General features: G+C 32.3%; 1 long non-coding RNA gene across 2 annotated transcripts; it reads right to left on the bottom strand.

Annotated features, from left to right (window-relative positions):
• Positions 1 to 6,190: 6,190 nt before the first annotated feature.
• Positions 6,191 to 9,185, bottom strand: LOC110093487. Of its 2 annotated transcripts, XR_002302716.2 has the most exons (4): positions 9,034 to 9,185; positions 8,425 to 8,952; positions 7,163 to 7,495; positions 6,191 to 6,416 (listed from the first exon to the last, which is right to left on the bottom strand). It is a non-coding gene; the product is annotated as an uncharacterized LOC110093487 (long non-coding RNA). The 2 variants fall into 2 exon arrangements; XR_002302715.2 differs by lacking the exon at positions 6,191 to 6,416 and having other exon boundaries at positions 7,156 to 7,495.
• Positions 9,186 to 16,619: the final 7,434 nt, after the last annotated feature.

Raw genomic sequence — 16,619 nt, forward strand, 5'->3', positions numbered from 1 at the left:
ATTTTCACTTGATCATCACTAAGGCATAGAAACCCAACATTAACATATAGAATCCCACAACATGAATGAGGATAATATAAAGAACAAATAGAGCAAAAATGATAAATCCTTGATTCAAACAATGTGAATGTTGTTAAAGGTTGTTAAAACATTGATTGGCCCTCACCCATATGCTTAAGCTATGGGTGGAAAATAATTTTATACAAAGGATTTTCTAGCAATTACCCATGATTGGTAAAATACAACCATCCACAAAACTATAGCCAATACCCTTCTTAACCTTCCACTAACCCAACACCTTCCACCATAATGACAACAAAGCTATAAAACTAGTAACAACCTCCACATTGGAAACATTTAGAGGATAAATCAAGATCAACTACTTTGGAATTAAAATGAGCATTGAACAACAAACAAAGTAAGCATGCTAAAAAAAGAATGATTGAAAGATAATTTAGATACCAAACAAGATTGTGTGAAATGATTGTATAGGAAAAGGTGGATTAATACTCAATGAGGAATAGTCATTAGCCAAGATGTAGGATAAGACGTCCGCGTTCAAAGATGAAGCAGTAATATGATGTTGGTAGACAAATTTGCCAAAGGTTAGCTCTAATTAAAATTCAACTCTATAGAAAGAAAATGAGAAAATTAATATTTTATAATAGAAAATAGGAAAAGGGGTAATCTCTCATAACATGAATAGAGAGAGCCTTCATTACATAGATTGCATAACTTGCAAATTATTTTATATTAAATAGATTCTGAAGAAGTTAGAAACTTAGCAATAGTTCAACGGAACAAAAATGATTATAGTAACTCCTTTAAAAATATATATATGAGGGGTTACAATACCAATGTTAAGTTAGGAAAATGTCTTGTATGCCCTAAATCCCAAAGTTTATTTATGCTGTATCAGAACTTGTGCAGGAGAGGAGAGGAGAAAGTGTTGCAGTGCCCTGCCAAGCAATATGTGAAGTAGTTCTTATTTTTTTTTCCTTTTTTCCCCATGAATTAACACAATTTGAGAAAAATATTCACTGAAAATATGTCGGGTGGGTTTCATCAATAAGATGGATAAACACCATCAAGGCGGGTTCTAAGGTATATTGTTAATTTATTTAAAGAGGAAGCTAAAATAAGATTGACATAAATGCAATTTCAAATAGGATTGAATGACAAAAAAGAAAATACAAAAAAGCCAACTCAAAGGTCTTTTGGTAGGTTCATTGCTTAAGTAGATAATCCATAGAAGCAATCAACAAACCTCAAATTAAATGCAATAAAGTTGGAAATATAGAGTCATATTAAGAGTGTATTATAATTCATTTAAAAAAAATGCGATAACAAAGTGGCCTACCTCTAAGAGATTTTAAAGCACCAGCACAAAATTTATAAAAAATATGATAAGACCTTTCACTAGGTGCATTGGACAACTCTTGACAGCCTAACGTGCAAATAATTATGTAACTTCTAGATATAAAATTTTAAATACACACTAGATAGTTGTTATCATGGACAAGGGGGAGGTAGAAGAGGAGAGGAATCAAATGAATTTCTCTTGTGATAATCTTATTACCTCAAAGAAGATATGAAACAACATAAAGGTTTGGGTCCAATTAAATTAATTCCAAGGAGTAGAAGGATGTAGGGTGAGATGAAGGAAAACTTGGGGATTTCTTCCCCTAATTTTCAATGAATTATTCCATTGGCTTTTGAAATTTTAGGGGAGCAAAAAAATGTAAAGCTTCCCTTTACTTGAAAGAATTTACTAAGGAGTATGGGTTTTCTTTTTTGTGTTGCTTGAAACTAAGTTAACTTTAATTCAAAGAAGGGATGTTAATCTTATGATTGGGATGTCATGGGATTTCTTTTATGTTCCATCGGATGGATTATTTGGTGGCATCATGGTGCTCTGGAATAAAGATATTGCTTCATTCAAAGTGATTGAATCCTCTAATCAATTTGTGATTGTAGAATTAGAAGTTCCTAATATTGGGAAATGGAAAATTGCAACAGCGTATGGAAGCAGGGACAACTATAGAAGAAGAACTCTTTGGGAAATGTTGGAGCTGCATATGTCGAAAGGAATATCCCATGGTAGTTGGTGGTGACTTCAATTGCTTGCTTTCTAGAGAAGATAAAAAGGGAGGAAGGGAGTTTACTTATTCAATCGGTCCTAAGGAGATGAAGGAATTTATCACTTGCAATGATCTACATGAAGTTGACAGTATTGGACCCAAGTTTATTTGGTGTAACAACAAGAAGGGAGCTGAAAAAATCTTTGAAAAATTGGATAGGTGTGTTCTTAATTCAGCAGCCATTAAATCATCTCATAGGCTAGTTGTGAGGCATTTGAGGAGAATTGATTCGGAATATAGTCTTGTTTTGCTGAATTTATTAAAATTCAATAAATCAAGTGCTAAACAAATTAAATTTGAGGAGATTTGGGCTTCAATTCTAGCATCCATGGGTATTGTGAAGAAGGCGTGGGGGAGGAAAGCTAGGGGGGATCCTCCTCACATCTTGAACCAAAAATTGTGTAGAGCTCTTAAAGATTTGTTCTATTGAAGTAAAGCCAAATACAAGGAATTGAATCAATCAAAAGAGGAGCTGAAAATTTAGATATTAAATCTTCAAACCAAAGAAGCTGAATGCGGTTATTTAAATGAAGATGAAGCTTGGGAACTAAAGGTGAAAACTGACAGCCTGAATTCAACCTTAGCCCGAATTTGCACATGGTGGAGGCAGCGTGCAAAAGTCAAATGGGTGAAGGAAGGAGATGCTAATATGAGTTTTTTTCATGCATATGCTAGTGTAAGAAGGAATATGAATTTTATTCATAAGATCAAGGATGAAAATGGGTTGATAGTAGAAGATCAAAACCAGGTGGAAATCATCCTCAACAATTACTTCAAAAATAAATGGAATAAGAGGGAATGCTCTTTGATGGGTTGGCTGGAACCGTGGAGGACATTAGAAGATGGGGATTCTTATGCTTTAAACAGAGAATTCACTTTTAATGAAATGGAGGAGGTCATTCATGATCTTGGTGGAAACATAGCTCTGGGCAAAGATGGAATTTCATATTCCTTTATCAAAACGTATTGGTCTATCATTAGAATAGACATTTGGAATGGCTTGGATGATTTCTTTAAAACTGAAAAAATGTGTGAAGAATGGAAGAAACCTATCATTGTTTTGATCCCTAAGGTAAAAAGTCCTCTCTCTCCCTCTAACTTTAGACCTATCAGTTTATGTATATCAATTTACAAGATTGCAGCATAAATGATCTTGAAAAGGCTTTTAATTGACATTCACAAACTCAGTTCGGTGGAGCAAGCGGCATTCCTGAAAGGTTGATATTTATCAGACAATGTTTTGGTGGCTCATGCAATCTTCCACAAATTTAGGTATTCTAAATCTTCCAAAGGTTTAGTTTCTTTTAAAATAGATATGGTGCAAGCCTATGATTCTATGGGTTGTCCAACCTTATGCAAAGCTTTGGATTAATTTGGTTTTCCATCTGGTTTTTCAAATCTTCTTATGGAATATGTTTTCAACCCTTATTTTTCCTTATCTATAAATGGAAAATTATCCAATTGGATAGAAGCAAGAAGTGGATTTCACCCAGGATGTCCATTATCCCCATTTTTATTCATTTTATGTGCTCAATTATTGTCAAATGCATTTTATCAAAAGAAGGATTCAATTGGCAAACAAAATTCTCAAAATGGGCCTTTGATTTCACACCTTCTTTATGTCGATGACATCATGGTTTTCTAAATGCTAGTATGAAGATGATCAAGGAGTTTATAAATATTATCAACAAATTTTGTAGCTGGACGGGCCAAAGTGTGAATCAAAATAAATCTGGATTGATGTTTGGAAAATAAGTAAAGTCAAGGAGGAGGAGGAAAATTGCTAGAGCAATGGACCTCAAGGAGATTAAGGAATTTTCATACTTAGGAATCAAGATGGCGTTAAGAAGACTTTGCAAGACTGATTTCCTTTTTCAGTTGGAGAAAGTTTGGAGCATGTTAAATATTTGGGGAGGGAAATTCATTTCCTTGGCCGGTCGGTTGACACTAGTCAAGTCTGTTTTGCTTTCCTTCCCAATATTTCACTCTTCCCTTTCCTTGGTTCCCATAAGTATTTTGTATGAAATTGATAAACATTGCAGAAATTTTATTTAGAGTAAATGTGATGGGAGAAAAGGCATCCACTATGTTAATTGGGAAAGTTTATGCAGGCCGATCTCAGAGGGAGGTAGAAGATTGGTGCCAACTGTGAAGAAAGCTGGACCTCTTAAAGCTAAACTAGCATGGAAGTATTTTCAAGACAAAGATGCATTAGTGCATAAGCTCCTTGTACCTAAATATGGTAATGTTATGAACAGTAATTCTTCAATGAATTCTGGATCAATTGCTTGGAAATTGCTTAAAACTGGGGAAAAATTCCTAAAACCGATTACCAAGTGGAGGATTGTCAATGGAAGTTTTGTTAATGTATTTAAAGACACCTGGATCTTGAATAGAAATCTGAAAAAAATTGACAACATTTGTACAAGCTAAGGAAGATTATGATTTCACAGTGGACAATCTAATTTCCAATGGGAGATTGGACATAGCAAAGTTAGCTGATATGTGTGGCTCGGAGCTTGTAAAATTGATTAGAGAGGTTCAAATTTCGAATGAACATGGAGATGATAAGCTGAAATTAATCTAGTTTGCTACACGAAAAAGAATAACTGCTTTGGCTATGGAAATTTCTGAAGAAAATCCAAGTGATTCCTCTAAATGGGATTGTCTCAAAAAAAAGTAAGCTAAGTTCTAAAGTTGAGAACTTTTGGTCGAGAATACTTCATAAAGCCATTCCAACAAATCATTTACTTTTTTATAGAAGGCTCATAGATTATGAGAAATTCCCATGGGGATGTGAACAAATTGAAGACAATGTTCACATTATTTCGGAATGTGATAAGTTAAATGAGGCAATCCATATATTGAATAAATGGGGTTTTGGTATCCCTACTTTCATTTATTTTGAAAATTGTTTCAAATGGCTTCAAAGCAAGGATTTTTTGTTGATCAATCTTAATTGTAATTTGGTTTATCTATCTTGGAGAGCTAGGAATGAACTTGTGCATGAAGGCAAACGTTCAAGCTCTTGGTTGTTAGCCACTAATGTTGTAAGCTATGCCTCATTGTCAAGGAATTTGAATAAAAGTTGCTCGGGTATCGGGGCTGCTAACCAACTGTTTGGGTTGATCAATGAAATTTGGCACCCACCCTCTACCTGATTGGGTAAAAGTTAATGTTGATGCTTCTCTATTTACTTCCTACAAGGCCGAGGTTTGAGGAGTATTTCGGGACCATAGAGGAAGATATTTAATGGCTTTTGGCAAAAAATTGATGCATTGGGATATCTCTTATTTGGAGCTTCAATCTATTCTTTCTATCAAAGAAATCACTAGAGATTGGATGTATGCTTACAAAGGTATGATTATGGAAGGTGATAATCAAATTGTTATTAATTTCATTTATAGCATTATGAGGAAAGGTAGCAATGATTTGGGTGACCTTTCTTTTTTTAAAGATTTCAATTATATTATTTTTAATTGCATTAGTAGAAGTTGTAAAACGTTAGCGGACTTACGTGCTAACTATGCATGTTTTAGTTCTTTTATTTGGGAGGATTTAGAGGTGAATAAGATTCCTCACACTTTTACTAAAGTGTTAAAGGAGGAATCCATTGGCATTAGGTTGTAATTCGTTTATTTCTTCATTTTATAAAGCTTTTATTGCTTTTCTTCAACAACAACAAAAGATATAAAATTTTGAAAAAAAAAATATTTAGGCAGAAGAATGTACCTTCTTAAGTAAAACTGGCCCGAGTAGTAAACAATAACAAGACACAAAATGAAATAAACACAAAGTTTAGTCTACCAAAAGAAAATATTTTGGGAAACGCATTATCTGATTAAAAACATTTACAAGTTTGAATCTTTGCACCAGAAATCTTTCTATTTGGACTGAAATGAATTTCAATTAATTTTTCTTACATGAGTGTACAAAAAATTTTGCCAATGACAAAATAACAATAATAATATAGCATATTCAATGAGAAATTTGCGGCCTTCAAGAAGAAGTAGAAAAAAAAAAGAGATTTTTAAGTTGCTTAGTGATGATGAAGCCAAACACATCTTTCCTCATTTCTTAAAAATATTAGGAAGAATACAGAAGCTTACAAATCAACTAGAGTTATCATTTCTTGTTGTTTTTGAATTCCTAAAGACCTCAAGAATTGGATTTGTTTGAATAATTTCATATTCCATCCCAATACCTCCTCCAAGAGCAACCAAATATTACCTTGCAATATTTGTTGTTTCAATTTTGTACGCTCCACTCTCGCCACTAGAAAAAAAGGCCATACTTAGTACATTTGAGCCATCTAATTTAGTACAAGCAGATAAAGATAGATAAGCTTATAGTGGACAAAGAATGATAAGCTCCAATTTAAATTAAACTGCATTGCCAAAAAAGGTATGGTAATTACTAATGGTATCAACCTTAATTTGTTTATATGAATGCATACTAAAAAAGGCTTTCCATGAAAAAAAAAACCTAATTACAGAATACCCAAGAAAATATCCTACCAAAATTAAGAAAAGTGAAGGAAAAAAAGACACATGACAGTTGAGAAGTAATTGTTGAATGCTGTAAGACTGCTCTAATTGAAAAGGAATAGAATTGTATGGGGTATATGAAGAAGCTAATGAGATCACACCTTATATTTATGGATTGATTGACTTCATCTGAAAAATGAAAATCATGGCCAGAGGGGAAAAAAATAAAATTTCAATATAAGAGTGCACAAATTTACTATGTGAAAGATAACCTCTTATCATTTCATGTATTATTGTATCTGCAATAGCATAAACATGTGGACTATCTATAGATTTGTACTTATATTCCTCAATATAATCAATTCCATATAGTTGAAGTTCCTTAAATGGGTTGATGGCAACCAGCACAGGCCCGCTTTGGTATAAATGGTAAATACAAAAACTCGTCAAAACATTAGCATCTTAAATGAACAAAAATTAGGGGTAATTCCATGCTAATAAAATTCTAAAAAAGAAGTAGAAAAAGATACCCACATAAATCATGTCTCGATCATATATGTATTGTAAGTTGTAGAGTATCGATGGTTCATTTAAATAACTAAGTTGCATCAAATCATCTACCCCATCAAGTATTTCAGGGTTTGAGGGTAAAATGCTCTCTATTTTCAACTTTAACACCTGAGGATGAAGTTTTAGGCTAAGTTAAAGACCGTTTTTAAGTAAACAATTAATATGCATTCCTCAACCAAAACATTGAATGATTACTTTCCCCTCTGGAAGATAAATAATTGACTCTGCCCCTGAAGTTGATAGTATCCTCCCTAGCATCCATTCACCGTTCGAAAGTTGGCACCAAGTATGAATCTTCTGTTACAAGATGAATTTTTTAATAAATCAACAATATGCTATCATATCTGTAAAATAAATCATACATATATCACAGTTAAAAAAATCATCCTAAATATTTTTTATGCATTGCTAATCAAATCCAAGTAGGGGATTAATCCAAGTATAACTATTAGAATCTGAATGAGAAAATCTCTAAATGTGTATGTATATATCAAATTAATTCAAAAATGCTAAGAATCTGCTAGTTATTAGGCCAAATAAAAATTAAAGGTAAGATGATACTGATAATTGAAAAAAAATGAGGAATGAAACATCAACACTGCTTAGCAAACAATGCGTGGGCAAAGACTTCCTTGTTTTAAAAGCTTTAACTAAAGCTCATGTCTGATTTTGTTCAATGTTTGTAATGGGAATTTTGCAGTGCATGTATAAACAAAGATAATCTCCCCTTTTTTGGCACTTGAGTGTTACAAGTTTCCAACTTTAGTTGTTCTATGTCTGAAAGAATTCAAAAAATAAAAAATCAGAAGAAAAAAAACACAATTATGAAAGTTAACTAGTAATGCTCCTGTTACATATATCTTAATGTATATGCAGAAAACTTTCTTTTTTATTATGCCAAAACTATCGTAAACATCGAATAGGACAAAGCTGATGAAATATTGTTACAAAATGATTTTTCTCCAATAATACGGTGATGGTTAGGCTGGTGATAAATAAGATAAACATATAATACCAATCAACAAAGATTTTAGTTATACGTTTGTTGTTTTCAACCAGTCACCAATACAATATGATGCACTAAGAAATGAAGAGCGAATAATGAAGATCTTTGACAAAAGACTCGATCATTGGATCCTATGAATTCTTAGCACATCCATCCTATGAATACATAGCACATCCATACCTAAACAGAATGGAAAAAAGAATATATACAGAGGGCTTACCTTCTTTAGACCAAAAGAGTTGGAATCACTCCATCTGGAATCAATACATGACAAGAAATTCTCCAAAAAACAAGAAGGACAAGATAATGATGAACTCTCATCATCTTACGAATTCCTCTCATCACTAACAGTGGAAATTGAACTATACGGCAATTTATCGTTCATCCTAATAAAGCCATCAACATCCTCCTCCACTGAGGCACACACATTAGCAACCTCCTCTTCCATGGACATTAAAATATTGCTTGTTTCTATGGTACCTCTGACATTGACATCATCTTTGCCTTTAGCAACAAGAGTGAGATTAAATGGTTCCGCTCTCTCCTCAAATAGAGATCCACCTGTGAATCTAAAGTCGCTCTGCAATAATTGCAAAGGCTGGAGACTAAGACCAGCTCGAGGCTTCTTATTGAGCCTATCCACTTACGGCCCCTTCATTGATTTCCCAAAGGTCCTCTGTAGAACAGGCTTCTTCTTCATGGTTGCCGAGCGTCGTCCTCTTCACTATCGTCTTCCTGTTTGCGATCACTGTATTTCTCAAGTATTTAAACCCTAGTTATACAAAACAGGATGGGACAGGAAAATGAGGGAAAAAAAGAAAAACCTCACCTGCCACCTATCCCTTGCCTCGAGCCACAAGAGATTTTTCCCAAAAGAAGCTCCAAGCTGTTATCGGCCTTCGGAAAGTCTCCGTCACGGGAATTCTTGTTCTTGGTCTTTATGGCCATGGTGGGCTTCTCTAAAAAAAAAAGAGAAAGTGACACTGCTGGGAAGACGGTGACTTTGGAATAGTGTGAGATAGGTATAGGCTCTGTAACGATCATATCAGCTTTAATCTCAGCAAGATAATAAAAAAACATTGAAAGAGTAAATGAATGGAGGGGTTGTGACTCGCATGCGTGTGACATGATATGTTGTGGCTTGTGAATTGGCTAGAGCCTGTCACATGCTTGAGATGAGCTGGTGGTTACCTAATTAATAAAATTTAAGTAGAAGTAAACTCACTAAAATTTTAACGGATTTAATGAAATGTGTTAAAATATTTAATCGATGTATTTTATGGAATGCACAAATATTTGAGGTGATCCTCATCTTTAATAATTAAATTATTTTGGGAAAGTATGATATGAGTAAGTAATAGTTAAGAAAAATGAATTAAGAGAGTACAAAATAATTAATTAGATATTTAGTTAAACAAATTAAGAACCGAATTAGATAGTAACAATTTTAAATTTATAAATATACTATCACCAAATTAATCTAATATTATCATAAAATATTTTAAATTATAGTATATTTCAAAATTAGGATTAGTTAAAAAATTAATAGTTTAATTAAACATTGAATAATATAATATTAATTCAAAAAATGACTAAATATTAAATATAAATTAATTTTAAATATTGTATAGTAATAATGACCACATAAAATGATTTAAAGTAATTTCACCTTCTTGTATATTTATTTGATTTAATTATGTACCATTTTATTTGTTTTATTTTTAGTTTAAATGTGATATTTTAGTTATTTTTATATAGGAAAATCTCAAAAATGATAGAAATTGTAAAAACCCCACAGCGCCACAGCACCCGACAAAATAACATAGTAGTAGTGCTAACTTCAACACCTATAAGCATCATAATTTTGGCATCGTAACTTAAAGTTCTATTTTCTAGCTCTATGGTTACAACTTTGTTGGTGTCGCCGCCAAGTTCTTTATTTTCTAATGTCGTAATACCAGAATCACTCACGCCTTAGTGCCATTTTTGCCGCTCTAGCACCACAACTCTCAAATGTCAGCAACATCATGGCATTACAATTGTAACTTTTAAGGCCCACTTTCTCTCAATAAACATACACAACTGTTTACTAAGTAATCGATCTATGTCAGCAAGTGCCATGGCGGTGCAAAAGTTTCAGCACCGAGGTGTTAGTTCACTTTAAGGGCACCACGGCGCTATGGGCTTCTTAAAATTTTTCTTCAGCTTTGACACTATACTCTATCACTTTATTACTTGATTTAATACGTAGACATGCATATATTAAATAGGGTTTTTTTATTTTTATATCAAAGAAAACCTAAGTATTGTTTAGGGGTGATAGAGCCCTAAATATTATACAATTCAAAACTTCACTCCAGTGCCCTTTATATATATATATGTAAGCGGCAACCTTGAGCTGAATGAAGAAAAATTTTGTTGTTTATCATGAGAAAATTTATTTCTATAACCTATAAATCACATATTTGTTTGCTTAATACTCTAGGTTGATGAAAAGTTCTAGACATGTATATATGCAATTAAAAAGGAATTTATCAATTAAATTATGTTATCTCTTTTAAATAATCATTATAATTTATAGCCATTCAAAAACATAGCACATTCATATTATCTATAGCAAATTTTGCTGAATGTACTAGAAATCCCTACAGCCCAAAATTTCAAACTGCTTAAAAAGTTTCATTTTAGTTAAGAGAGAGTTTTACTTCTTGTGTCACAATTTCACCTTGCCATTTGATTCCCTTTCTTCTTATTCATAGTTTAATACCTATATATTTTCTATTTACCCAACTTCTATAAGATTTTCATAAGAATAATAAAATTCTTGCCAAAGTTGTGGCATTCAGTGCTTCTATAGTTTATATTAGTTGAATATATTTGGCAATTAAAATGCACCCAAATGGTTAAAAACTGTGGAAAATCCCATACATCAATAGCTTTCAAAGACAAATGATGGAAAACTGCTCTAATGTTTCTTACGTTACATATGATAAAATAATTTGTAAATTAACTTTCTAAGCTCATAAGGGCTATAAGCTTAGGAAAAAGTGACAACCAGGAAGTAAATGTTTGCTATCATCTTATAATTTACCCATGCTTCTTTGCATTCTTTGGAGAAAATTCAAAGGCATCAAGTTGAGCTTCTAGCAGCATTTGTTCCCATAATTTGTCAAATTGGCTACGAAATATTTCTAAAATGAATTCAAAAGCTAAGAATACATAAACTTAGAATTCTCAACCCAGGCCACTTTCAACTTGGCCCAATGCTTTAGACCTTAGTATGCTTGATGGAGCTACAGAAAAGAAATTCTAGGAAATTTTAAGACATACTCAGGAGATGTATGAGAATCAAAAGGCCGATGATGAAGAAAAGCCTTTTCATCTATGGAAGATGATTTGTATTCATAGTATGCACTTTTGTGTTCCTTCTCCACATAGCCTGAAATGGTTCTTATTCTCTTCGCAACACGATCAACCCATCTGACACAAATAGTGTGTGAAAGAAGCTCATTTTCATTCATCTTTAAGGAGTATTTATTGAAATGGACAAGCTAGACACATTCAACATCTTTGAAGCCACAGTGATTCCTATTTAAAAACTTTAACCAAAATTAATTATCAAGTGTTTATTTTTTGTATCTACGAAATTATATTGAAGAATTCCCTAGAATATGAAATAACTTCTCTAGTTAGTTATTAGTTGCACATTTATTATATAATTCTTTATATTGTGATTCTAGGATGGTCTTTGTACAAGTATAAATAAGACTTTGGCCTTGTCATTTTGATGTAAGAGATAAAAGAAAAATATTAAATAAGTTTTTTTTCCTTTGTCATTTGCAATGTCATCCTCTTCTACTTTATAAATATTTTATTTCAAACAATTTGTACAGAGCCAAGTTCGAAGGCAAGTGGTTTGAATCAACAACTATATTGTATGGAAAAGGAGAATTATGGTTCATAAGATATTTGGGAGATTACTAAAAGTAAGTAAAAAGAAGGACAAGAAAGTGCTCTTCTTCATCTATCAAGCCTTAGATGAGGAATATTTTGAGAAAGTGGCTAGTGCATCCACCACTAAGCAATCATGGGAGATACTTCAAGTTGCATGTAAAGGCATAGGTAAGATAAAGAAGATTTGACTTCAAACTTTCCTAGCTGAATTTGAGGCACTTCAAATGAAGGTACCAAAAAATATGGAGGACTATTTAACAAGAGTCTTGACTATTTTTAATCAACTATGAAGGTACAAAGACAAATTAAAAGATATTCGAGTGATAGGAAAAAAATTTGCATTCAGGGCATGATAAATATGAACAAATTGTAGTAGTTATTGATGAAGTAAAAATTTAGAGACAATAATTGTTGGTAAACTAATGTACTCTCTAATGGCTTATGAGCAAAGGAAAAAAAATAAGAATAGAATACTAGCGAATAAGTTCATTAATTAAAGTTCTTATTAAACGATCGAAAAGATGGCATGCACGAATATGAAGATAATTAAATGCTCGATACATTTATGGTTAAGGCCGAGGTGGAGGTCACTATCATGATCTTGGTCATGTCTTTGGAAGAGGCTGAGGACGTGGATGAGGATGTGGAGAATATCAAAGAAATAATAAAGAAAGTCAAAACTCAAGAAATGAAGAATAGATGAAAGAACCAATAACCAAAGGAATAAAAAATCTCATGTTAATTACTATATTTGGAAGAAATTTGGTCATTGTGCTTCTAAATGTTATCATAATCAAGAGAAAGCTAACCTTGTTAACGAAAAAAAAGAGGATCAAGTTTTATTATTAGAAATAATTGAAACGAGAATAATATGAAAAAGAAAATAATTGACACTTAAATATTGGAGCAAGTAATCATATGTACGAGAATAAAGGCATGTTCATAGAAAAGGAGGCATGGAGAGTCAAATATATTTTGGCGACTCTTCAAAAATTTTGGTGAAAGGAAAAAAAGAAAAACTCTTATTCTTTTTAAAGATGGAACTCATCAGAAAAATTTTTTTTTTGTACGAATATGAAAATTAATATATTTTAAGCTTGGGGTATCCATATGAAGGATAAAAAGCTTACTATTAAAAATAATTTAGATGAATTAATTACCCAAGTGGGGATGAAAATTTATATAATATTTATTCTTAATATAAAAATAGTGACAAGAAATGTTTAAAGGCATGTGAGAAAGATCCATCATGGGTTTGGCACATGTGGTCAAGCATTTAAATTTTGGAGGTTTAAGTAATATGTCAGGAAACGTAATAGTACATGGGTTTCCAAATATCAATCATCAAAATCAAATTGGTGAACATTATGTATTTGGAAAGCAAACTATATATAAAAAGTTTTCCAAATGAAGTAAAATTTATAGCCAAGAAGCCTCTTCAATTAATTCATATGGATGTATACGGACCCATTGCTCTAGCACATTTCGATAAGCATCGATATTTCTTAACTTTCATTGATGATTTTCCAAGTTGGATCCCATCTAAATCCCTGGTATTTAAGGAAAATACTTTTTTTTTTTTTTTTTTGAAAGAAAACTCAAAATCTTTCATTCTATTTAAGAAGTTCAAAGCAGGTGTAGAAAAAGAAAATGAATTTTCAATAAAATTCATTTGATATGATCAAGGAGGCGAATTTACTTCTAAAGTATTCAAAGAATATTTTGAAGAACATGGCATTCAATATCATTTAAATGCACTTTTTTTACCCTTGAAAAATGGAGTAGCTGAAAGAAAAGATCGCACTATTCTTAATATGGTACGAAGAATGAATAAAAGGAAGAATGTTTTAAGATTTGTTTTATGTGGTGGTGACATGTGCAGTCTATACTCTCAATTGGCGCTCATCCTCAAGCTTACTAGATATGACACCACAAGAGGAATGGATAGGAATAAAGCCACATATCTTCATTTGAAGGTGTGTGGGAGCATTGCATATGTTCATGTTCTCGAACAAACAAGGATAAGCTAAGTAATAAAAGCTCCAAGCTCATCTTAATCGGCTATCAATCTAAATCTTATAAATTATTTGACCCTAACACTTCAAAAATTATTTCAATTGGGTTGTCAAATTCAATGAAGGAGCATGAGATTGGCAAAATAAAGACACTCAAGAGGAAGAGAAAACACCTATGGAGCTATAATATGGGGAACAACCATCTAGAAATTTGCAAGGTTCATATTCTCCAAGCTCAAATATTTTAGAAAACAATCAAAGGCAAAGAAAAAGAAGAAATTTAAGAGAGCTTTATGAGGTAATTGACAAACTTCATTTTATTTGCTTACTTACAAATAATGGACCATTGGAATATGAAGATGCCATAAAAGATGAAAGATAGAGATGTGCTATGGATAAAGAGATCAAATCTCTAGTGAAGAATGCAACATGGGAGCTCACAATATTACCAAACAGCCATAAAGCTATTGGTGTAAAATGAGTATACAAAGAAAAGAAAAATGCAAAAAGTGAAGTAGAAAAGTATAAGACACATCTAGTATAAAAAGAATGCAAGCAGAAGGAAGGCATTATCTATAATGAGGTATTTGCTCATGTCATTCATATGAAAACTATTGACTTAATTATTTCTCTTGCTGTATAAAATAAATAGTATGTTTATAAAATGGATGTTAATTTTGTATTTTTAAATGGAGTAATTGAAAAAGAACTTTATGTTGAATAGCCATTGAGATGTATCAAAAAAGAGCATGAATAAAAAGTCTATAAATTAAAAAAGGATTTTTATGGGTTAAAGTAAGCATCAAGAGCATGAAATGCAAGAATCGATTCATACTTAAAACAAAATAATTATATTCAATGCCTTTATAAGAAGGCTCTCTATGTGAAGAAATATAATAACAGATTAGTCTACTTCTCATTTTTTTCCTTGTCCGAGGTTTTGCCTTTCCCTACTCTACTTCTTTCGGCTTCATTCCTTTGCAGGTGTTCGCTCCTTCGATGACATTGTTGTTTGAGTTCGCTCTTTCAACGACGTTCGAAGGTTGAAGATATCTTCTCGCCAAATTAAGAACCAAAGATTCAGTGGCACCGCCGCTCAAAAATTTAAATCTAAAAATAATAGGAGGAAGAAGAAGAGGATACCACAGACATTAAAGTAGTTTAATTGGTGAGGAATGTCAACATTGATAATAATGTCAATTATGATGATGGTAATGCTGATGGAGATTGGTAGCCACCACCTAGATAAGTGCATCGATGACACCATGAGATTGGGTTAGGCACTAGTAGAGGTGGTCACTCCTTAGAAGGAGGAGAAGAAAAGGCTGAGAGGAATCCCTTCAATGTAGAAGATGTCATGCTTATAGATATGCAATGAAAAATGAGATGAAATTGTGATCCTAGGATGGGAAATCTATCACCTGAACCAAAAGATGAGTTAGATAATGACCTAAATGGCAGTAATGATGTAGAGAACTACTATCGCCAGGACTCACTACTCTGGCCGAACTTCCAAACCTCCAAGCGCCTCAAGTCTTGGGAGTGCAAGGCAACCATGAAGGTGGTCACAAGGTGAAGAATGCCATTCACCAGTTTAATCTATAAAGCAATGCCAGTTTCTTCGAGCCTATAATGCCCATACAGCAGAAGGGAATAATCACAGAAAAGATCAAGGCTATCATAACCATTGATCAGGCTGAAAAATTCATGTGAAAGGGTCGCCCATATCCTATTAAATACGACTAAGTGTCATACCTGAAAGAATATTATGTGTCAATGTTTAATACATTCAATGGTAATAACAACTTTATTTGATTGAATAAGTTTAAGTATTTAAAATGTTTAACTATCTTAAAGAAATTTGAAAATAACTTTTAAATTTTAATTCTGAAATAGAACGTACCATCAGAAATGATATACCACCTCATAAAGTAGAAATAAGGTTTCTTAATGGGGTTCATATTTAGAATTATAAATTACATTCAAAATATCATAGCCAAATTTGAGGAAGAACTATATATGACCCCGATGGGTCAAAATGATGTTTTACTAGACATAATATAAATGAATGATCATTAATTTCATATTCAAAGTCATGATAATAGAGTGATATATCTTCTCAGAGTAAGAAGGTTATCTTCTCAGCTATTTTTTGTCTCCTAGGCCTAATGATTTTACGTTAAAATTTTCAAAAAATTTCGGAGACATTTTAGAACCTTTTTTTTATTTATTTTCCATTATTTTTCTTTTTATAAAATGTCTAGGGCTACTAAAGCTTATGCTATTATTCTCATTCCTAAAAGTGCTCATGCTTCTCTGATTAATTTTTTCAGAACTATTTCTCTGTGCAATGTTTTTTATTAAATGGTGGCTAAGATTCTGGCTAATAGAATGCATAACTTATTTTGCCTTATATTTTTCACCTTAGTCTTTCAGGGTTTATAAA

The sequence above is a fragment of the Dendrobium catenatum genome, unplaced genomic scaffold (genome assembly GCF_001605985.2).
Source record: "Dendrobium catenatum unplaced genomic scaffold, ASM160598v2 fragScaff_scaffold_323, whole genome shotgun sequence".
NCBI lineage: Eukaryota > Viridiplantae > Streptophyta > Magnoliopsida > Asparagales > Orchidaceae > Dendrobium > Dendrobium catenatum.